The sequence below is a fragment of the Prionailurus bengalensis genome, chromosome C2 (genome assembly GCF_016509475.1).
Source record: "Prionailurus bengalensis isolate Pbe53 chromosome C2, Fcat_Pben_1.1_paternal_pri, whole genome shotgun sequence".
Classification (NCBI taxonomy): domain Eukaryota; kingdom Metazoa; phylum Chordata; class Mammalia; order Carnivora; family Felidae; genus Prionailurus; species Prionailurus bengalensis.
In genome coordinates this window covers 42449933-42477111 of record NC_057350.1, presented here as the reverse complement: position 1 = coordinate 42477111, position 27179 = coordinate 42449933, and the positions used below count along the sequence as shown (strand labels likewise).

The 27179-nt window shown below is 37.4% G+C and overlaps 1 long non-coding RNA gene across 1 annotated transcript in view; it reads left to right on the top strand.

The window, feature by feature from the left end:
- LOC122491333 overlaps positions 1-27179 on the top strand; it is a 129433-nt gene that overhangs the window by 76386 nt on the left and 25868 nt on the right. The window contains exon 2 of the long non-coding RNA XR_006299336.1: positions 25922-26003. This is a non-coding gene — a long non-coding RNA (uncharacterized LOC122491333). The remainder of the gene's footprint in view (positions 1-25921; positions 26004-27179) is intronic.

Below are 27179 nucleotides of genomic sequence, written 5' to 3'. Positions count from 1 at the left end.
GCTCAGAGCCTGGAGCCTGCTTCTGATTCTGTGTCTCCCTCTCTCTCTGCCCCTCCCCCGTTCATGCTCTGTCTCTCTCTGTCTCAAAAATAAATACACGTTAAAAAAAATTAAAAAACAAAAAACAAAATGTTACCAAGGAAGAACCTGGCTAAAGGGTACACAGGATCTCCCCATATTATTTTTTACAATAGCAAGTCAATCTATAATTTGCTTAAAATCTCAAATATGTACTGTTGTTAAAATTTTTTAAATAGCCATTATCTTTAGACATGCCATTTTAACCATTTTTTTTTCATCCTGATGCCATGATTTTCTACTTCTTATTCTACCTATTTTATCTCTCTCTTCCTTCTTCTAATTCCCTCCTAGTTTTGGTTCTATGTTATATTTTTTCTTCTATTTTCAAGATTATAAAGACTACATATGAAACATTTTAAATAGAAAAAGTAGGGCGCCTGGGTGGCGCAGTCGGTTAAGCGTCCGACTTCAGCCAGGTCACGATCTCGCGGTCCGTGAGTTCGAGCCCCGCGTCAGGCTCTGGGCTGATGGCTCAGAGCCTGGAGCCTGTTTCCGATTCTGTGTCTCCCTGGCTCTCTGCCCCTCCCCCGTTCATGCTCTGTCTCTCTCTGTCCCAAAAATAAATAAACGTTGAAAAAAAAAATTTTAAATAGAAAAAGTATTAGATGAAACTCTTGAATATAGCTATTGCAAAAAATGTAACATTAATATTTGGTTAATATTTCAAAATACAGAATTCTTATTACTTTTCAACTTGAGATCCATTCATATTGCCAAGAAAATTTTGTAAAATAGTCCTGGCCAAGTTTTATAAAGTGAGTATCAGTACATACTACCTATATGTTTACTCTCTTTGGGGGAAATTATCATTACTGCCCTTTCACTGCCAAGATACCATTATTTATTGTTTATCTTAATGGAAAAGAAAAAAGAACATTTATGCAAGTTAAAACAGCCAGCATGGAAACTCTGGTTTGGCAAAATTCCAATTGTGACCATTTTATTGTCACGTGATCCACAATAAAATGCTCTGCTTCTATTTAATATTTTAGTCAGTGAAGGGCCACTGATGGCTTTGGAACAGTGATGTATCATAATTCATATTTGTGGGATCAACATGAATGAAGAGAGGGAGAAAGTCCACTTAGGAGGCTGTTGTTTAAGTGCATAAAAAGAGGATACTCCATAGGCAGTACAAACTATGATTATTATTTTTTTTTTGGTAAGATCAAATTTATTTCCAGATTCTCATTTAAAACATGTTATTGTTACTCGTTTAGGCCGCACAGTAATTTGAGTAGTTGAAAATTAATACATTCATATTGTTATGTAGGATAAACAATAATGTAAATGCTAAAATGCATATATCTTGGAGATGATTAATGTGGTTTAATCCTGCCTGAATACCAAATACTGATTTATATTAAAAGATTGATGGGTATTCCTTAAAAGATCAAGAATTTTATACCTTATAACTCTCCTCTTGTTAATGTTTAGGGAGTGCAAAAAATGCTGTGGAAATTTCCACCCTTTGTTTATAATGCTTGTTTGCAAGAGAACCATGGAAACTTCATTCACAAGGTTAAAAAACCTGCAGTTTTCCCTGGAAGATTTAGCGTGAAGGGAGGAAAGAGAGCCTAACTTGTTTCCCATTGTAACCCAGTCCTTCTCTTCTTCTTTGAAATCCAGGCAAATTAGACTTAAACTCTACCTATGTATGTTTACTGGCTCAAAACCATCCCCAAATTCTCAGGCCTACTTCCTTGTAAAGTTCCATCTTCTAATTTAATCATCATGGTCATGGTCATGGCAAAGCCTTCTTTGATGCAAGATTCTCCCTGCTGCTGGTCACCCCTGCAAGTACAGCACAGTCACATAATTTGGCTTTTTTTTCTCATGGGTTATAGCCTACTTAGAAAGCCCACCCTTTTGCACCTTTATCATTTAGGGGAAAAAATAGGGCTTCTTGGTTAAGTTCTTGATCACCTGATATGTAGAAGGCATTAAATCTGATAGCCCTGTACACATCATGCACCATTTTCCTGAGCCTGCTTAATGGAGGCAGAAGATTTAATATTAGATATTTAACTGTGTTTTTGTGTATTTTGATGGAAACATAGTTATTCACATACTTTATCACGTTTCCAAACGATGTACTAAATGGTATGGACACCAAGTCATTGACTCTGAATTGATCTAAAACACATATGTTCTCAGACATAGACACATATTTGTGGTCTGGAGTGTTGAAAGTTTGAGAAAGCTTTTGGTGCAGCCAGAAACCCAATGCAGTGGAAGCTGGATTATGTTACTGTGGGGCAGTGAGCAATTACTTGCTTAAACTCAGGGCTGCATGGGCTGAACCGACCAACCGCCCTGATTCCTCAGCCTAAGAGGGGTTAACATTAGGAAAGTTCTGGGTTCCTCTAACATGGAGGATGGTGGAGATCACCAGATGTCAGACTTGCCCCTGATGATACATCAGATCTACTGGCACTGTTTGCCAATTGTGCCAGTTAATTGGAGGGAAAAGTACAGAGATCAGGTCTTGGAATGCAGACCTATGTAGGCAGTCTAATCAAGAATATGAGATAAAACGTGGAGGAGCTTGTATGATAGTCTAGAGTGGACCACGGACTTTGCAGCTGGCCATCAGTTCGAATCCTAGTTCTGGCAATATCTGTGTCACTTTGCGCAAAATATTTACCTTCTTTGTGTTTCTTCTTCTTCTTCTTCTTTTTTTAACAGTGGCATTTCACATGATTATTATGAAGATTAAAGGAGTTCACATATGTAAACCACTGAGGACATTTGCCTGGTATGTTTTAAGCCCTATGTCAGCATTTTCGACTATTATTTAAAAAATGCACAAGATATATCTTCATTCTTACACTTTTCTATGTGTAGGACAGAACTCATCATTTAAACTTACTATTTCACAATAATTCAAACATCTATTTACTTTTTTTGTAACAGGTTTTTTTTTTAAGAGAAGGAACCTGTCACATTAATACGATCCCCTGACCTTTCAAAGAATTTTTTTATTAGAAAATCGTAAACTGTTATAAAGTTTGTTAAGCAAGATGGCAGCTCCCATTAGGCCCAATAACTTTTGCAGGTGATGGTAAAGCTGAGAGGTAAGGAAATGCAGATTGTCTCAACATTGTAAATTTTAAATTTAGTCGGCTACCAAATGTCTCTTTTCCCATCCTTTTTCCTAGCCCTTGGAATCTGTGCTGACTGAGCCCATCTGGGAAAGCAAACCAACCAGATGGTCATTGTGAACTGTTGGGGGGACCCCGAGGCAGTGAGAGCTAGTTTCAGAAAAGAAAGCTCTTTGGGACACAATGAATATAGGCCTAATTTATATTTTAAGGCTTTAAAAAGGAGATTAAGGCCAACGGTGGCATGATTTTAAACCACAGTTGGGAGGTTTTTTTGTCTTCATGCCAGGGAAGCTGAATTATAAGTTTGGGGAGCTTTGCAAGTGTGAAAGAGATGCCATAAAAACAAAAGGAGGCTGAATAATTGTATGGCTGTGCAGATTACAAACAGTATGTAAAAGGATTGAGGTGAAAGAGCCTCATCAAAGCAATGCCCTCTTCAATCGATTTTTGTCACAAGGATTATGACTTTAGGAGAGGTATAACCAGCAGGGGATAAAGGAGTGGCATTCCCCATCCTTTTAATGCCAAACTACTTGAACAATTGATAACAAGGGATTAGAAACTGAATATATTGTGGCCTTATCCTATTCAGACTGGTGTCAAGGTTGAAAGGACATGGTTCATGAACTTGAGAAGCATTAGTGCACTAGTTGTAGGGCATCCGCAGATCTCATGTGTCTTAGCAAATACCATGATGATAAAAATTAGTTCTGGCTTAAGTTAATCGGTAAATCAGATACAGATACTCATCTGGCATTTCAGACATGATCTTAATCCTCCCTTCATTTTTTCTTTATTAGATGGCATGTTTTAGATTTAGTTATTTCATTGAAGAATCTTTTCCTATGGGAGATGTTTCATAAACACTGATGAAGGATTCTGGGACGATAAACTGAAGCTCAATCAACACCAGTCTAAGTGAAAAATACAATTAATGTTTGTTATATTTTTCCATGCTTGATGACTCTAATAACTATTAAACCACATTTTGCAATTCACAGTTGCCTTAGACAGTTTGTGACTGGCTCTATCATGACGATTAATTAATTATCCATTCATTAACTAACAGCACTGTGTTGAGGTGCTAGGTGCAAGGGGATGCAAAGATAAACACTCCTCCTACCTTCAGGCATCTCACTGCCTAGTAGTTTGAAAAGAAATATTAGAAGTTATCATACAAAGTGACAAATGCAATGATAGAGATACATTCAGGACATTAAGATACCACCAACCCCTCTAACATAAATAGGGCTACAGAGAGGCAGAAAATGCAGAAAATGGAAGTGGGTAGATAGGACAAATGGAAAACATCATAATGTGTGAAAGTTTGAGATTTCTGGACTAGTGATATAAATTTGAGAATCATCCAAGTGGGTGTGTGAAATTCTCTAATGAATGGCTGTGAGTTAGGATGTACAAGGCTTTGAAAGGTCTTTAGTCCTGTTGCATTAGTTATCTTTTGCTGTATGACAAGTTACTCCCAATCTTAGCAGCTTAAAACATTATTGTCTCACACACTTTGTATGGATCAGGAATCCGAGAGTGGTTTAGTTCAGTAGTTCTGACTCGGTATTTCATGAGCTTGCAGACAAGTCCCTTGGGCCTGCAGTCATCTAAGGCCTCAGTCGTAGAAAGTCCACTTCCAAGAAAGCTCATTAGCACAGGTATTGACTGGAGTACGCAGTTCCTGAACATGAGGGCCTCTACACAGACTGCCTGAACATTCTTAGCACACAGAAGCTGATTCCCCCAAAGCAAGTGATCTGATCAAGAGAATGAGACAGAGTATCTTCCCTAGCCTGGAGGCTGCAGTCTTTGGAAACATGCCAACACTTTAGCCATATTTTATTCAGAAGTGTGTCCCTAAATCCAGCCGACACTCTAATGGAGAGGAATAAAATTTCATCTGTTTAAGGAAGAAGAATTTCAAAGTGATTGTAAAAATGTGTTTTAAACTACCAAATTGCTATAATAACACGAAATCCTGGCTAAATGAAAAAAAAAAAATCCGGCTTTTCTTTAAAGTCATTGGAGAGCTGTGGATGCATTGAAATCTGAAGAAGCTAAGTGTCAGAAGAATAGTGTCTTCTAAAAAGATTGAGGGCCAAAGGATGTTTCTGTGCCTGGAGTCAGTTGATAAAGTTGAATAGGGATGATGCTGGCATTTTTTTTTTTAAGTACTGTCTCATTTTTTTTCTTGAATTGATGATTAATGATGATTAATCATAGAGAGCTTTCATTATCTCTCTATAACAAATCAACACGATTCAGGAGTATCCACATAATTCTAAGGCCTTATTTTTATAGTTTCCCTAGTTTCTTTCTAGTATTAGATATAACAACCAGTGGGACCCCTCTACCAGTATGCATCCAGATTTACCACCAGTGAAATTTGTAACCATTGTAATGTCACAGGATGCCAGGGGCTTTCCACATTCTGTAGATTACCAGTGTAGGATTCTCACTGCTAGAGTGGCCATCATCTGAGATGGGCATGTTAACTAGGGGCTCAGACTCCTCAGGGAGGAGGGTCACCCCACCAAAAATTCTACCCAGACCAGGGGAGGTGTTAGCTGAAGGAAGAAGCCTTTAAGCACAGATAGAGAAGGGGGATGATTAAGTATCAGTTATGGGCTCAAGATCAACTACAACAACAGATCTTAAAGTAGTACCCCAAATGGGGCAAAATTCCTCACAGAAGCAAGTGCTATCAGTGGCCCGAGGAATGGACTAGAGTGGATACTCTTCCGAGTCAAAGCCATCATTCCTCTGTTGCTAGAAATATCTACTGCTGATGGTTCATGGATGTATCTTTTATGGGAATTTCACTGGGGTGCTGAGAACAGCTCTCTCTAGTGTCGCACTCCCACCCAGAGAATGATTCTCAGCTAAAAATTGGCTGAAGAAAGCATACAAAGCCCCGGCCATGTAGCTTTGATTGGAGACAACTCTCACTCTAGTCCCATGTGAGATCAGCTGATATCCTGGTTGCAACCACATTGTCCGTCAGCTTCTCCCTCTTCCTAATGTGCTTTCTTCACTTCCTTATAGGCAGATTCCCCAAGAGTGTTTCTATATAAATCTTATGTACACAACTGTACCTCCAAATCTGTTTCTAGAGATCTCTGTCTAAGATGGGATATTGGAGGAAAAGAGAAGGAAAAAATATTATTAACTTAAAAAAACATATACATTTTCAAAGACACTGGTAATTCAGACCTTTACCATTCATTAGGTTGTCACTTGGAGAAATACGAATGACTCAAGTGACGTTCATTATCTGCATACTGTCTTTAGTCATTACTTCGTTTTAAATGGGAGTTTTACACTTGTAAAATTGTAATTTGGGATAACTTTTTATTGAAAGATAATAAATCCATCTTAGGTTATGTTCTATATCCAAGTCGCTTTTCCAAACGCTGCCCAGCTGCCCTACAGTGATCGCAGGCCCATCACGAGAACTTTGGCAGTGAATTCACAGAAGGGCAGGCATAAAGAATCAACAACCTTTCATAGACTCATACACCATCTCACTTTGCAGTCACTCTCCAGCAGCTGGGCCTGCATAAATTCCAGATTTTTCTTCCAGCTTGGAGTCATTCATTCATGTCTGGGCTTACTAGTGACCGTTCTCTGATTCTTCACCTCCTTTCTTTGGACCTTATTTTCCAGGATCCTTCCACAATGGTTTATTGTCTAATTTTATAATAAGTTCCTTTCTTCAGAATACTTACAATGGTTTTGCTTCCCTGACTGATTCCCTTGAATAGTTCAAATGTCCTTAAATTGCACCATAATATATGTAGTTTTCTTCTTCCTCTTCTTCTTCTTCTTCTTCTTCTTCTTCTTGTTCTTTTCAAGCTTTCTATATAGTTTGGCTTTTGGTAAGCCCTTTCAATATCTTTTTTAACTTCAGGAATTTTGTTAAATGTTTCACTTGGGGTATATTTTCCTAATCAATTTATTCATTAATTTATTTTAAAAATTTTTCCTATTCTATTTGGACTCTATCAAAAAAGATGTTGTCATTTGTACTCTTATCCTTTTTATCTCTTACTTCTCCATTTATGTCTTTCCATTTTTTATCTTATATTGATAGCTTATAAAGGCATTCCTAATAAAGTGTTAGCATATTGATTTATTCTTCAGGTATACCCATTTTCATATTTAACTTGCTTTTCAAATGATTTATTTCTCCTATATTATATTTTATAGTGAATACTTCCAGTGGGTTCTTCTTTAAGACTTTTTGTTCTTGATTTATATTTTCCAGATTCTCCCTTATTTCCCTGATTATAATTCATATGTTTATTTTAAATACTTGTTCTGTCTGGTCCTTTATTCTGTTTTATCAAGTATATAATAACTAGTTTGTTGCTTTTCCCTTAGGGTGACAAAAGCTGTAATAGTGTTTCCTTTGTGTTATAAGTCTACATAAATTATACCTAAGAAACAATCAACATATTATCATTAAGATGGGTGGGGAGAATAAAAGAAAGATACCTATTATCTCTGCTACTATCAAAGTAGTACTGGATTCCAAAGTCTGCGGTTAATGCAATAGGACACAAAGCACATGAAAAAGTACAGTACGTATCTCTGGTAGGTAGAGAAGCAAACTGTTATTAGAGATGTTACGATCATTTACTTACAAAACAAAAATTTTCCTAATGTAGTCGTTTTACATTAGGATATAAAATGCAACAAAATGATATACAATAATGATATAAAATGCAATAAAAATGAATACAATATCAACCCATATAAGCTAAGAAGTCCTCTACGCTGGCAAAACTAACTAAAAAATATAATAAAGTTATAATAGCAATAAAAGTATATAAAAGACCCAAGACTTTACTTAATGAAAAGAACAAGAACTTTATAAAAAAAAATCCACTCTTTTAAAAGACACACAGGAATATTTGAAATAAAAAAATAAAATGCAACTTGCCCATGGAGAGAGTGACTTAACAGTTTATGCACAGGGGTTGTGGACATACACTACTAAAGCCATGTGGTACAAGTGCAATATAAAGTTTATGGAAGGAATACTTGCAGCAGAGTAGTGCAGAACTTGCACAAACCCCTCAGGATTCTACAGCCGAGGTAGAGTTTATAGATGGTTTGTGAACAGAGTGGCCAATGATCCCATAGAGGCCTGCCTTGGCCGATAGGTTGGATGTACAACTGGGTGTACTCCAAGAACAAGAACAAACTCCGCCCATAAACCTCATTACATATCCATAATCTATCCAACAAGGGTAGAGAACACCTAGCTTTTCTAAATAACAAGAACTATAGCAAAGGATTTTCTAGCCAAGGAGCAACCCTGAGGACTATGCATATGAAAGACGGAGATCTGCAGACAAGAGTTGTGGGAACAGCCTTGCATGCCAAGGATACTGACATCAGCCAAAGGCTGAGCCAGTTCTCTGATAAGCTAGTGACAGAGGGCACCCAGGGAGTCTCCAGGGCCATCCAGAGTTGTCTCTCATCATTAACACTGTAAAGATGTTTATTCTTCTAATTTCCATCTAAAAAAATCAATATGTAATTCCAACCAAAATTCTAGCAGGTTATTTTGAGGGACCAGACAACTTATTATAAAATTTATCTGTTAAAACCTATTTGTTTTCTTAAACAGAGGAAGCCTACATCCTAATTGATATGAAGATATACTATATGAATACACAATAATAAAAATACTTTGGTACTGAGGCAACCACAAGCATACAGACGATTGGAACAGAATAAAGCAGAGGTCCTCAACTTCAGGCTTATTTATATTTTGAGCCAAATTGTTGGTGGGGTGGGGGTGGGGCTGTTCTGTGTATTGTAAGATGTTTAGGCCTCTACTCACCAGATTCCAGTAGGACTCCCTGGCTCCCCACCCAGCCTGCCCTGGTTTTGACAAGCAGAATGTTCTTCGGATATTTCCAAATGTCCTCCAGGAAGTGAAATTGCTTCTAGTTGAGAGCCATTAGACTAGATTACTCAAAAATAAAGCTATGTATTATGAGAGATGTTGTTTTTGATGAAATTGGCAGTATAAACCAATAAGGGGAAAGATTAATAGAGGGCATTAAGAGAACTGGCTCACATATAGAGTAAAATAAGGCAGGATACATTGGTGTGCTGAATAATGGCCCACTCAGAGTCGTAATCTACAGAACCTGTGAATATTACCTTATAAAAGGGTTCAAAGGAAACTTTGCGTATCTTCAGGAGTTTAAGATGAGGAGATTAATTTGGATTATCCAATGGGCCGGATGTAATCGGAAGGGTCCTTATAAAAGAAAAGACAGTGTGAAGATGGAAGCAGAGAAATTTGAAGATGCTGTGTTACTGGCTTTGACAATGGCGGAAGGGACTATGAACTAAAGAATGTAAGAAATGCAGCTCTAGAAACTGAAAAGTCAAGGCACTGAATTCTCTAAAGCTTCCAGGAGGAGCACAGCTTCACTGGAACCTTGATCTTGGCCCAGTGAAATCCATTTCAGATTTCTCTTCTTCAAACCAGTAGGAGCATAAGTTTCTTTTATTTTAGGTCTTTAAGTTAGTGATAGTTGCTTATAACAGCAATAGGAAAGTAACACAGACATCTATCTCTAATTATGAATGTTAAAAGGATTAAGACATTACATAAAACAATAAATGGAATAAAGCCAGTTAACAGAAATATTTGGAAACTAATTTTGCATTTGGGTGGGGTTGGGAGTTTTTAACCAAGATCTGTAAAGCATAAATAAATTGTCAGTCAAAAATCAAGCACATTTAAGCACATGTAAAATTTAATTCAATGGACCTTGGATAGAGAAACTATTTATAAAATCTGGACAGAGTTGAGGGACAAAGGTTTAATTAACTTAGAAGCTGCCTGAAGTGGCAATTAACAGTTGGGATCAGCACAAAGCTGACCAAAAAGCTTAAAAAGGAAATGCTGGGTACTGAGAGGGCCAGAAAGGGCTTCGGTGAGCTTTGAGATAACCTTGGGAGTCTATAAGGCTCCACACATGAGTCCAGGAGAGACCTGAGAGGCCTTTGATCTCTCATCTTCAGTGAACCGTGGAGCTCTGTGCAAGCAGAAAGTAAAGGCTGAAAGAGAATGTTGACAGCCAGGTGGATCACTGAAGGTGTGCCACATCGTACAAACACAGTCCCTTGGTAAAATGCTTTAAGGCATTTAAGGAAATCTCTGTTTAATCGCTAGCTGACCATTAAAATAATCCGGCAGAGACAAGTGGCTACTTGTGACACAAAGTGCATAATTTACAAAATTTGGTCAAGTAGGTCAATAAATGAACAAATAACCCCAGCAATAACAACAACAACTACACCACACTGGGGGTGGGTAGGATCTGAATTACGACATTGCATTATTTAAGATTTTTGAAATGAATGAATGAATGAATGAATTTAGAGAGAGATAGCACAAGCAGGGGAGGGGCAAGGAGAGAGGGAGAGAGAGAGAATCCCAAATAGGCTCTACACTGTCAGCACAGAGCCCAGTGTGGGATTTGAACTCACAAACTGTGAGATCATGAGCTGAGCCAAAACCAAGAGTCAGAAGTTTAACTGACTGAGCCACCCAGGTGCCCCACAATGTTACATTATTTAAAATGTCTAGATTTCAATAAAAAATATTACAAGACTTGCAGAAACAAGAAAGTAAGGCCCATATGCTGGATGAAAAAGCAGGCAGTAGAATAAAAACTGTCTTTGAAGGAATCCAGACATTGGCGTTACCAGAAGAAACTCTGTATCAGCTATCTTTAATATGTTCATAGAACTAAAGAAAACCTTGTCTAAAGAGCTAAAGGAACACATGAAAACGATGTCTCGCCAAATAGAGAATATCAATAAAGAGATAGAAATTGTTTAACAAAAGTAGAAATTCTCAAGTTGAAATCTGTAATAACTGAAATGACAAATCTCACTAGAGGGCTCGACTGCAGATTTGAGCTGGCAGAGGAAAGAAGTAGCAACCTTCAAGGTAGGTCAATGGAGATGATCTAGTCTGAGGAACAGAAAGAAAAAAGAGTGAAGAAAAATGAATAGAGCCTCAGAGACATGAGACAGCAGTTTGAGCTGTGTTCCTCCACTCAAGGTCACTGCTCCTCTCAGGAGGTAGACTTCAACACAATTGTCTTTTCTCAGGTTTTAGCAACCACCCACTACACATCCAAGGCTTTAAGCTTAGGGATTGTAGAACTCTAGGCTTTTAGCCCTGGGCTACTAAACCAACCCCTGTGGTTCCCTTAATCCTATCCATACCTTAAAAAAAATAGTCCATTTGTAAATATTCTTTCTCAAATTGTCTTATATGAGTAATAACTATACACATATTTATTAAACTAGACAGATGGAGAACACCTACTGGTCTGTCATCAGGGGAATAAATACGTAAAACAATGATATATGCGCTATTCCACTGCTAAAAGCAATGAATGAGATACATTTATAGTAACATTTCTGTAATGTACAGTGTGGAATAAAAAAATAAAAAAAACATAAACCTGTAGCTTTATGTCTATTTAAATTCTACAGAATTTTATTGTGTTTTCAAATATAAACAGATATTTAATGATGTGTACTATAGTGAGAACCCAGGGGAAAAAGAGGGGGTGGGAGTGATATCAGGAATGAAGGGAAGAATAAAATTATATATGTGAAGAGCTTTCATGGACAAATAGACTATGTCATGAGCTGAGGAGTTTGGCTAATTGAACTCATACATGGATGTCCAGAAAAAGGCATGTACATAAAAATAAAATTAGGAGTCTGAGTTAAGTGATTGACAAAGTCGTAATTATGAATTTAAGATTTCGTAAGATGAAACAAAGTAACTCCATTTAAAAATGGCATATTAATTGGGGCACCTGGGTGGCTCAGTTGGCTAGGCAACTGACTTTGGCTCAGGTCATGATCTCACAGATCGTGAGTTTGAGCCCTGTGTCGGGCTCTGTGCTGACAGCTCAGAGCCTGGAGCCTACTTCAGATTCTGTGTCTCCCCCTCTCTCTACCCACCCCTGCTCATGTTCTGTCTCTCAATAATAAATAAAAATTAAAAAATTTTTAAAAATGGCGTATTAATGATTATTCTGCCTATGATGTGCACATTCAACACAAAAGTGGAGAGTTTAGCCCAATGGAAGTAACCATTTTGACCAGATAGAAGAGAATGAGGGATAGGGTCATGAGTAGAATAGGGAGATGGATGGGTTGAGGGTTAGAACTGTTGATAGGTAGAGTAGAACTTTGGGATGTGGTAATTAGGAGACTTGGAGGGGCAGAATGAGTATATAGATAGAACCAGGGATGAGGTGACACTCAAGAAGGGGGCATAAAACTTCTTTGTTAATTGGCTGTATGTTTTCAGACAGTTACATCCTATTGTTCTTAATGTTGCCTGTCAATGTATTGTTATATTAGGTCACATGGAATTGTCCCTGAATTAAAATAATGATATTAAAATGACATACATTTTTGTCTTTGAATAATCTAAATTAACAGAAATGATGAAAGCCACTGATCATTGATGGGAAGGATTAAAAAAAAAAAGAGTAGGTTTGATTGGTGAAGGAGAGGTCTTTTGAGGAGGTGGTGAGGAAAGAAAAATACCAGCTGTCACTCTATTCAGAAGGAAGAGATGACTATTTATTTTGATTAACATTTCATGTGCCTGTCAGGCAAACCCAAATAATTTAGATGTAGGAGAGTGTGGGCTGTGTAAGATTTATTTGGGGCGATAAGTGTGGGAAGGAGATTTGGCAGGAAGATTCCAAAGATAGAGAACAGATAATTTTTAAAAGAAAACTCTTTTGCTTATGACATTGATTTAACTAATAAGAGTAGAAATTGTTTAATGCCAGTTGTTTCTTCATTTTGGGGATATTGAATTTTCACGTGAATGATGATTCACACACACACTAACTTAAAAGCAGTTGTGTATTCTTAGTGGATTGGTTTCAGTAGGCATGTTCCAAGAAAATGGCAGCCCACAAGTAGCATTACTGAATGTCTTTGGAAAGGGAATCTATGTATATAATTGCTTACGTTATATGATCTGAGATTAAATGAAATAAGCTCTGTTTATTCTGTGGAACAAAAGGGGCCAGCTGGATTCCTGTGGTGCTAGCCCCTAACCAGAGAGAATCTCCACCAGGTCCAGTTAATCTCCCTTCTCATTGAGGGAATGAATATTCTCAGAGGCAACTCCACACATTGAATCGCAGTTTAGAGTAGTCTCATTCTGGACAAGGGAAATCTTCATTCATAGTAAAGGTAAAGGGTAGAGAGAAATGTGTTCTCTTATATTGAGAAAATAGTTTGGCGTTAAGTCGTGCCAGTCACATTATTGACAGTCAAAAGCACTGTTAAGGTTTTCAAGACCCAGAGGTCATAGTTGTTGGTATCACATCTGTTTCACATGCATGCTCAAGCCCCCAAATCACAATGGTGGAGATTACTGTTGTTTTATTTTCCCAGCCAGTTGTTATTTGTGTTCAACTGTGCAAGAAACATGCCTCTCGATTGACGTAAGTTTCTAGGCGAAACAGAAAAGCAGGTGGGGGCAATGCTGTAATTCTGCAAGCTTTCAGAATCATGCAGCTTTCCCCTTATCTGTGAGCAGGGAAATGCTTTCTGAAGTGATGTGAACATTCACCAGACTTCTGTGTTACTTTGAAGTGCTTGTCTTTCCTCGCGGTTCTGACTGGTCTTTAGGGGGAAGTGGAATTCTCTAAGCTGGTGCCTTATGGAGCATGGAGAGTAGCTGGTGTACAGCTGGCTTCAAGAGAGTGGAAGCTGCAGCCGGAGACAATTCTCTCTCCTTGGAAAGTTTCAGTGCTCTCCAGGCTTGTAATGAAAGCAACACAAGCCCTTGGCTGACTGACCTCTTTGCTTCCCTGATGATTTAGCTCGTGTGAGAAACAGGAGGGACACTGACTTGTTGTGCTGTAGGAATCTCATACTGGGAATGTGCTGAATATTCTCTTGAATATTCATTGCCTGTCAACTGGAGGAACAGTTATCACAGATCAGTGATAACTCAATGTCCCCGTTCCTCCCTGTTTCCATGTCACCGAGAGCATCAGCTATGGAATAGTCCCCTCAATGCCTGTGTGATCTGCACCCCACGTCGCCTGCTGTTCCCCACCTGCAGCTCACCTGTCTGACCTCTTGTATCATACACCACCTTGCTCCCTCTCTTCTAGGCACACTGATCTCTTTCTTGTTCCTCTAACAGATCAAATGCACTTCTCCCATAGGGCCTTCACACTTGTTTCCCGAGCCTAGAAAACTTTTCACCCTGAAAAGTCTTCATGGCTTGCTTTCTCATCACCCTCAAGTCTTTTCTCACCTATACCACCTTTCCAGTGACATTTCCCTAGCCATCCTGCCTAAAATTGCTTCCTCGGCCCTGAGACGTCTTGTCTCTCCCCAGATAGTACTTTTCACAAACAGAGTATACATTTAACGTATGTTAATTGTCGATCTTCCCATTGGGATGTAATCTTCACGAAGGAAGCTATTCTAATCTAATCGTTTGTGTTCACTACTATCTCTCAGGCAACCAGAACAATGTACAGAGCACAGTAATCACTCCATAAATATTTGTTCAAAAATAAATAGCTGACATTTATTCATGTTCCTGCTCTGCTATGCACGCTTTTAACTGCTTTTTACATGTATCATTTATTACTCACAAGAATACAATAAAAGCAGTGGTCCTGCTTCCCTTCATTTTACTTAAGGGAAAACTAATGCAGATTTTGAAATACTTCAGGATTATCTCACTTGAATGTAGCGGAGTGGGATGTAAACTCTGATAGCCTGAATCTTACAGATCAAACTCTTAGCACTATTTCACACCATTAACCACAATAGAACTCTATCTACCTAAGACCTGTATTTTGTTAAGATTTTTGGGGAGAATTTAAATTTGTCTTTCCTAAGGTTAATTTTCAAAAGAGTCTCATAGCCATGTCTCACGCAAATTTATTTTGGGCGTGAAAACTTGCAAATGGCATTTACTGTCTGCTCCAACAGCAGAGTATACAAACCCTTTAAAACCGTCAGCTGCAGAGCCCATAAAACCAATGAAATCAATATTTTTAGAGGGATATGAAACAATGTATCTGAATGACAACACTGTTAATATCTCTTAGTTTTGTTTGCAGACATCAATTACAGAAGCTTTATAAATTTATTATTTTTTATTTTTAAAGAAAAGCAATGGCTTTTTAAGATGTTGTTATAAATGTGTCATTCATGCAGTCCTTTCAGAATACAGATGAGACAATTAAAGCTCACAGACAGTGACCCCTAAGCCCAAATAAGTTGTTAGCAACTCCTAGTTACCCTAGGAGGACAGTTACATGATATTTACACATACTGTTGGCTGACTGCAGAAGTATCTGTTGCCTCCTATAAACTGAAGTTAGTTGTTTATACTCATTTATCTTGCAAATAAGAAATGCATAAAATGTTTTAGAGAAAAAATGAAATGTGTACATATATTGTTTAAAGTATACTTAGCCATCACTGAGATTATTCTTCCATGCGCATAAGTTATTTTCATTTGTCTTTGCACAGGCAAATGGAATGTTCACCTTTGCAGAATAAAGCCATAAGTATTTCTGATTTGTTGATAGTGGATGTAAATGGAGTAAACTAAATTCTAAATACCTTTTCCCCTAAAGCTTTCAGAAAATATACCATGGGAGCATCAATAGATGCTTTAGACTTTTTTTCTTTAAGTTAATTTATTTATTTTGAGAAAGGGAGAGAGAGAAAGCACTAGCAGGGGAGGGGCAGAGAGAAAGGGAGAGAGAGAGAATTCCAATCAGGCTCCGTGCTATCACTGCAGAGCCCAACTCAGGGCTCCAACTCATGAATCGTGAGATCATGACCTGAGCCAAAATCAAGAGTCGGATGTCCATCCAACTGAGGCACCTAGGCACCCCAGGTGCTTTAAACTTTTTATATTCAAGATTAAAATTGCTAAATTGGTTAACCCCCCTTTGGCACACCCCTCCCCCCCCCCAATGATACGACATAGGATAATGTACACTTGTTCTCATTGTGTTTCGTGTTCAAAATGAAATACTTTAGAGGACACTGTGATGGACACACTTTTCAAATGAGAGCATGCCTCCTCTCTGTATTGCCATCTAAGACAGCATGGCCATTATCCCCACCTGCTCTGTGTGTCCAGGGTGAGCCCGACAAGGTTTACGGGGAAGGAGATAGAAATTAGAGGAATAGGGAGAAAAGTAAGGGAAGAGAAAAGTAGAGAGAAAAAGAGAGGAAAAAGTAGTCTTCTTATTTTTCACTTTCCCAAGAAAATTCACCAGTTCAAGGGCTTTCACTTCACATCAAAGGCAGGTGACTTTGGAATATGCTGGCCTCATGACAGCAGCCACTAGCTACAGGAAAGCATTTCTTCCCCAGCAGCCAGAGGGATGTGGGTTCAGGGATACAATTCTCAAAACAGACAAAATGAGACTCCCTGTATTATGTGATCACAAGGGCCTTTCTTAGGGAGACATGAAGAATTGCCATCTTAATATTTGAATCAATGCATATTGTTGACATAATTCATTTCACCTATAACTTTCAAGCATCTGTCTAATGGGATGCAGTACATTGAGTTCGTTACTTGGCATATGGACAGTACTAATAATGCTCTGCTATTTTACTCTTTATTTTCTCACTTCAGTTTCTGAAATGGGGGAGGCAAAGTACTGCATCATAGTCTTACTACCCGACTTACACTTCTCAAACACCTGTCTGCTTCCCCGCTTCTGCAAATTGACCTCACACTAATTTCTCAGCAGACTGGGCTGCAGGCCCATCAGAGGGACAGCTTCTTGCTGTCTGCTCCTTAATAATACTTCCTTGTTACTCTCTCACTCTTCCCAGATCCCATCTTGACTTAGTTCCTGCCTTATGTAAACTCCATGGGTATGCGTTGGTGAGATGTTAATTTGGGAAGCATGGCTTGCAATCTGTGGAGTACCAAGAACAGCTGGTGCTGCTGCTGTTTAGTTTTTCTTGGCAGATGGACACAGAATTACGAATGGGGGAATTTGCTTCAGTCTTGGCTGCCACTTCCTACAGAAATGTTACATTCGCAAGCTCTCTTTCTCCTATACCGCTCTAGCACCAGGGCATAGGATTTTAATGCGTTCCCCCTCAATGCATGGTCCAGAACTTCCTGCATAGCCTTTGTTCTAAGCTTCATACTCAGTAGCCCTTTGGCTACTTGACCACAGTGAGAGGCAGATTTGATTATACTTCAGCAGCTTGAAGTATGCACTAACTATATGCCGTTCCATATCCCTAAGAATTTTAGCTCAATACTTAACTGTGTTATCGTCCATTTGTTTATTAAAATAAGCATCAGTGAGCATCTTGGTCTTCTAGTCTGTTATAACAAAATACCACATACTGGGTGGCTTCAATGACAGAAATTGATTTCTTACAGTTCTGGAGTCTGAGATGTCCTCTATCAAGGGGCTAGTCAATTCAATTCCTGGTGAAGGTCTTCTTTCTGGCTTGCAGATGGACATCTTCTTGGTCTGTCCTCACATGACAGAGAGAGAGAGAGCTCTGGCCCCTCTTCCTCTTCTTATAAAGGTACTGATCTCAACACAGGGGCTCCACCCTCATGACCTCCTTTAAACCTACCCCAAGACCCCACATCCTCATACCAAAGTCCCCACCTCCTAATACCATCACATTGGAGGTCACGATTTCAACATGTGAATTTTAGGGAGACAAAACCATTCTGTCCATAGCAGCGAGTTCTAATCTATGTACCATAAGTTAAATGTAGAAATTAATATGTTTTGAACCATCAGCACAATCTTGATATCAAAGCATTTTCATCACCCCCAAAACTTGTGTCCCTTTGCTGTTAATCCTGTTTCCTACTCCCAGCCAGCCTCTGGCAACTACTATGTTTTTTGTCACTATAGTTTGCCTTTTTAAGAATATCATTTAAATAGAATCATGTAGTGTGTAGGTTATCTTTACTGTCTTGCTTCTTTCATTTAGTTTCATGATTTAAAATCCATTCATGTTCTTGTGTATATCATTAGTTTCTTCTTTCTTTTTTTTTCCCCCTGGGTTTATTTATTCTCCAACTGATGGACATGTGGGTTGTTTCCAGTTTTTACCTATATGAATAAATCTTGTATAAATGTTGGAGGACAAGTCTTCCTGGAAACATAAATTCTCATTTTGGGGAGTAATGTCTAGGGGCAGAATCAGTGGGTTGTATGAGCATAAGTTTAGTTTGATAAGAAAGTATCACCCTAAACTTCAAATTGCATACCATTTTGAATTTCTTTTAGCAATATATGAGTTCCAGTTGCTCTATATACTTGCCAGAACTTGTCAGTTTTTAAAAAATTTTAGAGGCACCTAGGTGGCTGAGTCAGTTGTGTTCCAATCTTGACTTCAGCTCAGGTCATGATCTCACAGTTCATGAGTTCGAGACCCGTGTCAGGCTCTGAGCTGGCTGTGTGGAGCCTGCTTCAGATTCTCTCTCTCTCTCTCTCTCTCTCTCTCTTTCCCACCCCCTCCCTGCCCCTTCCCCACTCATGCTCTCTCTCTCTCAAAATAAAAAATAAACTTAGAAAAACTTTAACCATCCTAGTGTGTTTTCAGTGGCATGATGCTTTATTATGAATTTCCATATTGACTAATGATATTCAAGATCATTTCGTATGCTTATTTACTATTTGTATATCCTTATTTGGTGTATTTTCTATTCAAATATTTTATCCATATCTTATTGAGTAATATTTCTCATTATTGTAAGAGTTATTTGTATTTTCTGTATACCAGTCCTTTATTAGACATATGTTATGCAAATATTTTTTCCTAGTCTATGGCTGTCTTTTCGCTTTCTTAACAGTATCTTTGAAAGTGGGGGAAAAAATATTTTTTGATATTTTATCAATATTTTATTTCATGGTTAGTGCTTTTTGTGTTCTACCTAATGCATCTCTGCTACCCCAAGGTCACAAGTTTTGGTGTGTTTTCTTCTAGAAATTTTAGAGCTTTAGGTCTTCTTTTAGGCGTATGATTCATCTTCTTCTAGTTAATATTTTACATGATATGTGGTAGAGTTTGATGTCCATTATTTGCATTTGGATATTCAAATGTTCTAGCACCATTTGGTGAATACAGTTCCTGTTATCCTTAAAATGCCCAGAAGCAGAAATCTCCCAAGTATGGCTTTGATAGATTCTAGATATAGTTCATATGTTATAATTTTAATTTAATATAATTATATTTTTCCAAACAAAAGATGTATTGATATGTCTTACTTTTATGAGTTTTCATTTAGAATAATCACAAATACAGGGCTCCTGGGTGGCTGAATTTGTTAAGCGTCCAACTCTTGGTTTTGACTCAGGTCCTGATCTCAAGGTTGTGAGATTGAGCCCAGTGTTGGGCTCCATGCCGGGCGTGGAGCCTACTTGAGATTCTCTCTCTCCCTCTCCTCGCTCATGCTCTCTCTCTCTGAAAAAAAAAATTCAATTAATTACAAAGTCAAAAGATACTCCTATCATTATTTCCTATATCAAGCTAATGGAGCACCCAAAACGATTTAGTAATAGCATCGCTTCCATTTGGACAAAGACTGTATGTATTTCTATTCTGAAAGAACTGACAATTGTATCATTTAGGCAAGTAAGACCTTGTGTTCTAGTAGTATTTGTGGAAAATTATTAGGTGAAGCCCTACAGTGAAAAGGCAGTTACTATTTACAGGAGCTATATTTGAATTCACAATATGCTTATCTCTAAAATTTGGAGAGAAATCAATACAAAAACCCACAGAGAAAATATGTTAACCACTAGGTTTTTGTATTGATTTCTCTCCAAATTTTAGAGATAAGCATATTGTGAATTCAAACATAGCTCCTGTAAATAGTAACTGCCTTTTCACTGTAGGGCTTCACCTAATAATTTTCCACAAATACTTACTAGAACACAAGGTCCTCCTTGCTTAAATGATATAATTGTCAGTTCTTTCAGAATAGAAATACATACAGTCTTTGTCCAAATGGAAGCGATGCTATTACTAAATCATTTTGGGTGCTCCATTAGCTTGATATAGGAAATAGTGATAGGAGGGTCTATGTTTTCCATAACCATGAAATGGATCCATCGTTTATTTTCGTGGTTCATATTTGTAGCTTGTCCTTATAACAAAAGTGTTTTCACTTTGTTTCAGTCATAGATGATTTATATATTAACTTGATACATTAAGCCTTCTGCCTTTCTGTTGCAGACTCTAACTTGATTTGTCACCATTTTAACGTGTATAAACTCCATGCACATGCCACAATAATCAGATGACCTATTCTCGAACACTGTAAGATGACCTGACAAGAGATATCACAGCTGAACACACAGATTTAGTCTTGTTCTTTAAATAACCAAAGGGTGCCACAGACCTGGGGAATTCATTTAGGGCTTTCTTGTGTGATAGAGATGTAATGTACTCTAAATCTATTCTTAATTCTCCCTTATGCAGCCTCACAGCAAGATTTCGCACATGCAAATGAGAGTTTGTTAAAAAGACGCCTGAAAAAAAAATCTGTTAATTTAAGTGGCATTGAGATGTGAGAGCCAATTTTGCATCTTAATGCCAAGTTAACCAAAAAATTACTGTAAACTTATGCCAAATTTTCTTTTGCATTAAGATATGTGATCTAAATGGTTAAAACATATCCAATTAAACTTTTGGGACTTCACCAAAATAAAAAGCTTTTGCACAGTAAAAGGAAGCATCAAAACAAAAAGGCAACCTGGGGCAAATGGGTGACTTAGTCTTTTAAGCACGGGCTCTTGATAGTGGCTCAGGTCATGCTCTCGTGGTTTGTGGGGTGAAACCCCACTTTGGGTTCTGTGCTGACAGCACACAGAGACTGCTAGGGATTCTCTCCCTCTCTCTCTCTCTCTGCCCTTTCTCCACTCACATGTGTTCTCTCTCTCTCTCTCTTTCAAAATAAATAAGTAAATAAACAAACATTTAAAACGATGCTCTCAAAAAAAGGCAACCTACTAAATGGGAGAAGATATTTGCAAATGTTTTACCTGACAAGGGGTTAATATCCAAAATGTATAAAGAATTTATACAATTCAATACCAAAGACACAAATAATTAGATTAAAAAATGGGCAGAGGACATGAATAGACATTTTTCCAAAGAAAACATGCAAATGATCAATAGAAGCATGAAAAAAATGTCAACATCACTGATCATCAGGGAATGCAAATCAAAACCACAATGAGACATCACCTTATATCTGTCAGAATAGCTAAAATAGACTTAAAGAAAAAAAAAAGAAATAACAAGTGTTGACAAGATGTGAAGAAAAATGAACCTCCTTGCACTGTTGGTGGGAATGCAAATTGGTGCCCTACGGTGGAAAATAGTAGGGCGTTTCCTTAAAAAATTTAAAATAGAATTACCCTATGATTCTGTAATTCCACTACTGGATATTTACCCGTCCAAAATGGAAACACTAATTTAAAAAGATACATACACTCCTGTATTTGTTGGAGTATTATTTACAATAGGTAAATATGGAAGCAATGCAACTATCCATCCATAGATGAATGGATAAGAGGAAGTGGTATATATATATATATATACACACACACACACACCAACACACACACATACACACATACATACAATGGAATATTACTCAACCATAAAAAGGAGTGGAATCCTGCCATTTGCAATAACATGGATGGATCTAGAGGGTATAATACTAAGTCAAATAAGTCAGTCATAGAAAAGCAAATACTATATGATTCACTCATATCTGGAATTGAAGAAACAAAGCAAATGAGCAAACAAAGGGGAAGAAAAGACAAACAAAAAACACCCAGACTCTTAATTTTAGAGAACAAACTGATGGTTGCCATAGAAGAGGTAGGAGAGGGGCACTTAGGTGGCTCAGTCAGTTAAGCGTCCAGCTTCAGCCCAGGTCATCATCTCACGGTCCGTGAGTTCAAGCCCTGCATTGGGCTCTGTGCTGACAGCTCAGAGCCCAGAGCCTGCTTCGGATTTTGTTGTCTCCCTCTCTCTCTGCCCCTCCCCCACTCACGCTGTCTCTGTCAAAAATAAATACATGCTAAAATAAATTTAAAAAAGAAGAGATAGGAGAGGGGATGGGTAAAAGAAATAAAGAGGATTAAGAGTATATTTATCATGAAAAACACTGAGTAATGTGTAGAATTGTTGAATCACTACATTGTACACTTAAAACTAATATAACACTGTAATTGACACTGCAATTAAAAAACACATACAGTACTGAAAACAGTGCCTAGTACATAGTAAATGTTCAATAAATGTTATTATCGTTGTCATCATAAGTGGAGGGAGGAAAAAGACCACAAATTTATATTTTAGGTTTGCCCAGTAAAGAAAAGCTATATGGCGTCTGGAATGGTTTGAAGAGTATCAACATTAACTATTAAATGGGGGTATTAATCAGTTGCAACTAGGAAAATAAAAGATAGCCAAGTGTACAAACCCCAAATTATTTAGATGAAGACACAGAATCTGATCATTGCATATTTTATACTTAATAAAATGTTTACGCTTAATTCATTTTAAAATTAACCATTTGGCTGCAATAACAAATTTATAGATAATGAGGAACTTTTACCAAATCTCATTAAAAAATTTTCCTTTATGCTTTGTGACAGACTAGTTGATATAGTGTCCAGAACTATTTCATTTCTTTTTTCTCTTCTTATTATATACAAATACCTCTTTATTTTAGGGAACCCATTTCCTGCTGCTTCAATGAATTGCCTCTTAATACCCTCTCTGAATTAGATACATTAATAAGGAATTAATAAGGAATGGCAAATGGCTGGTCAGGATATCCTATTTTCCCTGGCAAAGTCATTGATTCATCATTGGGCATATCAATTCCACTTTCTCTAAAATGCATGCATCGTGAGATTTCCTCCTCCTTTAGTAGGTTGCAATGATCACTTGCTATTTCTACTGAGGAGAGGCTGGTTGGGGTATGTCTTTTTGAGATGATTAGTAGACAGTGTCTTAAACAATAGAAAGATACATTATTCTAGTTAAACAGTGAAAATGACTGATGACTGTGTTTTTTAAGTGCAGTAGGGTGAGGATTTTAGATACACTGTGAAACATGGATCTAAGGAGCATGTGTTCCTTGATATGTTAGATCTAAGCTGTAGTGCTAGGCTTACCCTTCTATTCTAGTCACTGCTTTGTGGAACTTAATGCCCGTCACAATATCCTTTTCCTGGTCCAAGTACATCCCAAATTAGAATTCTAGTCTTTTTTTTTAATGTTTACTTATTATTGATAGAGAGACACAGAGCATGAACCCGGGAGGGGCCGAGAGATGGAGAGACACAGAATCTGAAGCAGGCTCCAGGCTCTGAGCTATCAGCACAGAGCCCAACGCAGGGCTCGAACTCACAAACCACGAAATCATGACCTGAGCTGAAGTCGGACGCTTAACCGACTGAGCCACCCAGGCGCCCCTAGAATTCTAGTCTTAAGCTAAGGAACTTTTCATTTTGTTTTGTTTTCCTTTTTAAGTTCCTACTCTATCTCTGATAAAAAAAAAAGTTGCTGATTCCAAATTTTATCCCATGGAAATTCTTACATGACATGTTGGAATATTTTAGAGTGTGTGTGGACATGTGTGTAGGTGTAGATATTTGGAAGGTGAATACCTTTGGAAATCTTTGAAAAATGAAGTAACAGGAACTAATCTGTCTGAGGTCAGTAAGTCTGGATAGAGCAAGAAAATGGGATAGAAATTGTACACATTGAAGGGCTAGTGACAAGAAGACTACTTAAGAAAGGACAAGAGTAAAAGACATTTTGAAGCATAGAGATAAAATGTTTAAAATGCTCAGTAGGAATGAACCCAGATTTGTGGATGTTGTAATGGTGAGTTTTTATTTTTTACATTGATTAATAAATTATGATTATTGTAGCAGAAAAACTGGTGACTTTGGTCTCATAATTCACATAGCTAGTTGTATGTATTTTTCTAGTTTCTCATATTTTGACAATTTAAACATATAAATATATCTTGAAGTTGAAACACTTGGGTTTTGAGATGAGGAACTAATAAAGTTTGGTTGCTGACTCTAACTAGGTCAAGAGTGAGAGAGAGAGACAAGTATTAAAGCTCTCCTTGAAATTTCTAGTGGAACTCGTCTAGAAGTCAGTGGAATGGTACAGATATTAATAGACTGAAAGAACAGATTTATAGAGCTTCTAATTTTAATAACCTCTAGTGTATGTTAGCTTTCTAAATCTTAGTTTCTTGTTTAAAATGAATGTGATGAGGGACACTTGGGTGGCTCAGTTGGGCATCTGACTTTGGCTCAGGTCATGATCTTCACAGCTTGTGAGTTCAAAGCCTGCGTTGGGCTCTGTGCTGATAGCTCAGAGCTTGGAACCTGCTTCGAATTCTGTGTCTCCCTCTCTCTCTGCCCCTCACCACTCGTGCTCTGTTTCTCTCTCTCTCTCTCTCAAAAATAAATAAACATTAAAAAGCATTTTAAAAATAAATGTGATGAGCCAGAACTCTATAAATCATTTCAAGTCCTACTGTTCTGTGTTTCTGTGTGATTGCTAAATAAACAGCTCAATCTGCTATTTTCCTGGACTGTATATTTTTGCTACATTGCTTACATTTCTTACAGTTTTTTTTTCTTATCGGGTATAATGGACAGAAAAATTGCATACATTTAAAGTGTACAATGTAATGATTCGATACATATATACTTTGTGAAATAATTGCCACAACCAGGTTAATTAACATACACATCACCTCACATAGTTATCTATTTTGTGTGTGTGCAGTGAGAATGCTTAAGGTCAACTTTTTTAGCAAATTTCAAGTATACAATTCAGTGTTATTAACTACAGTCATCATGCTGTTCATCAGATCCCCAGAACTTATTCATCTTATAACCAAAAGCTTGCACCATTTGAAGAGAGTCTTCTACTTAGTCCACCCACCAGCTCCTGGTGATCACCATTCTACTGTGAACCACAATGAGATATTGTCTCAACCTATTAGGATGGCACTTACCAAAAACAGAAGAAGTAACAAGTGTTGGTGGTGATGTGGAGAAAAGGGACCCCTTGTGTACTGTTGGTGGAAATGTAATTTGGTGCAACCGCTATGGGAAACAGTATGGAGGCTCCTCAAAAAAATAAAAATAGAACTACCATATGATTCTGCATTCCCCTTTGGGGTATATATCTGTAGGACACAAAATCAGTATCGTAAAAAGGTATCGATACCTGTAGGTTCATTGCAGCTTTCTTTACAAATAGCCAAGATACAGATGAAATATAAATGTCTGTCAATGGGTGAATGGAACAAGAATATGGGATGGTATTCCACCATGAGAAAGAAAGAAATCCTGCCGTTTGTGGCAACATGGATGAAACACAGGACATTATGTTAAGTGAAGTAAGCCAAAGAGAGAAAGACAAATACTACATGATATAACTCACAAGTGGAATATTTTAAAAAATTATATTTATAAGTACTTTGGAGAATGACAAATAACACAGGACGCTGGGCTTATTTGCATACTTGGGGGAGATCCTTGGGATTCTACAAAGCCTTCGTAATTAAAAAAAGGAATCTTTTTCTCTTATTTTTCCAGGACTTTCACAACTGGATCTTCCAACTTTCACATCAGACAAGCCAGTCAAACACCAGACCATGAATAATTTTTTTATGATTTTGTAAGTTTTGCTTCATCATACCCCTTATCCTGGCTGATCTGCAATCAGTACATTTTCCCTTTATATAATTTGTTGCTACACTGGTTGGAGTGATGTATTAGTATTACTATTACATTTTTTAATTTTGAAAAATTTACGAGAAACATGGAAAATTACAAATGCTAAAATGGTATTATTGACTTTTTAGAAATAGTCATTGTGAACATTATGTCATAGTTCTCTCATCTTCCTCTTTCCTATTTTTTCAAGGAAATAAACATGAGGTCTTTCATATTTCTTATGTGAATGCTATTCTTACTTTCACTTTCTAGCAGTAACCACTCTAATATATTTACACATGGAGAAACTATACGTTTAAATGTAATCGCACAAGCCACTCAGGTAATGATGAGTGACAATGCGAGTTTCAAGGCACAGGTCTCTAGATTCTTGATATACTGTTCCATCTACAAGACCAGTGATCTCATTATTGGCTGAATTAAAATCATTCATATTTTGAGTCATGAATTCATATCGTTGAAATCATGTCAATGGAGATCACAATTATATGATTTTAAAATTAAAACCTTATGGCAATTTTGGTTTTAGTTCAGCTTTAGAAAGTGGCAAGGGACTTATCTTAACAACCAAAACAATCCAGATAACTTACAGAAACTAGTTTTATAAACCCTCAGAGATCTGAGTACACAAGGAAACACATAAAGAACTAAACTCCAAAAATATACTTAATGGGAGAAAATTACACAATTACTTTTACCTCTGGTAGAATGGCAAGAGGAAGAGGAATCTGCTGTAGAAAAAAAATGGAAATATTAGAGTGAAGACATTATCAGAAATGAAAAATTCACTAAAGAGTCTTAGCAGGAGCATGGAAATAGCAGAAAAGGAGGAGTGAACTTAAATACAAGTTGATAGACTACATCCACACTAAAACAAAAAGAAAAATATTTGAAACAAAAGATATTTGTAACAATTCCCAATTTGTTTATAAATGGAATATCTGAAAAGGGGCAGAGGGAGAATGGGGAATAAAGAATATTTAAAGAGATAAAGACCAAGAATTTTCCAAAATTGATGAATTATATCAACTTATACTACCAGAAATCTTACTCATCTCTGAACAGGATAATAGGATTTTAGAAAAGACATGAGAATCATGGTTCCTTTTCTAATCTC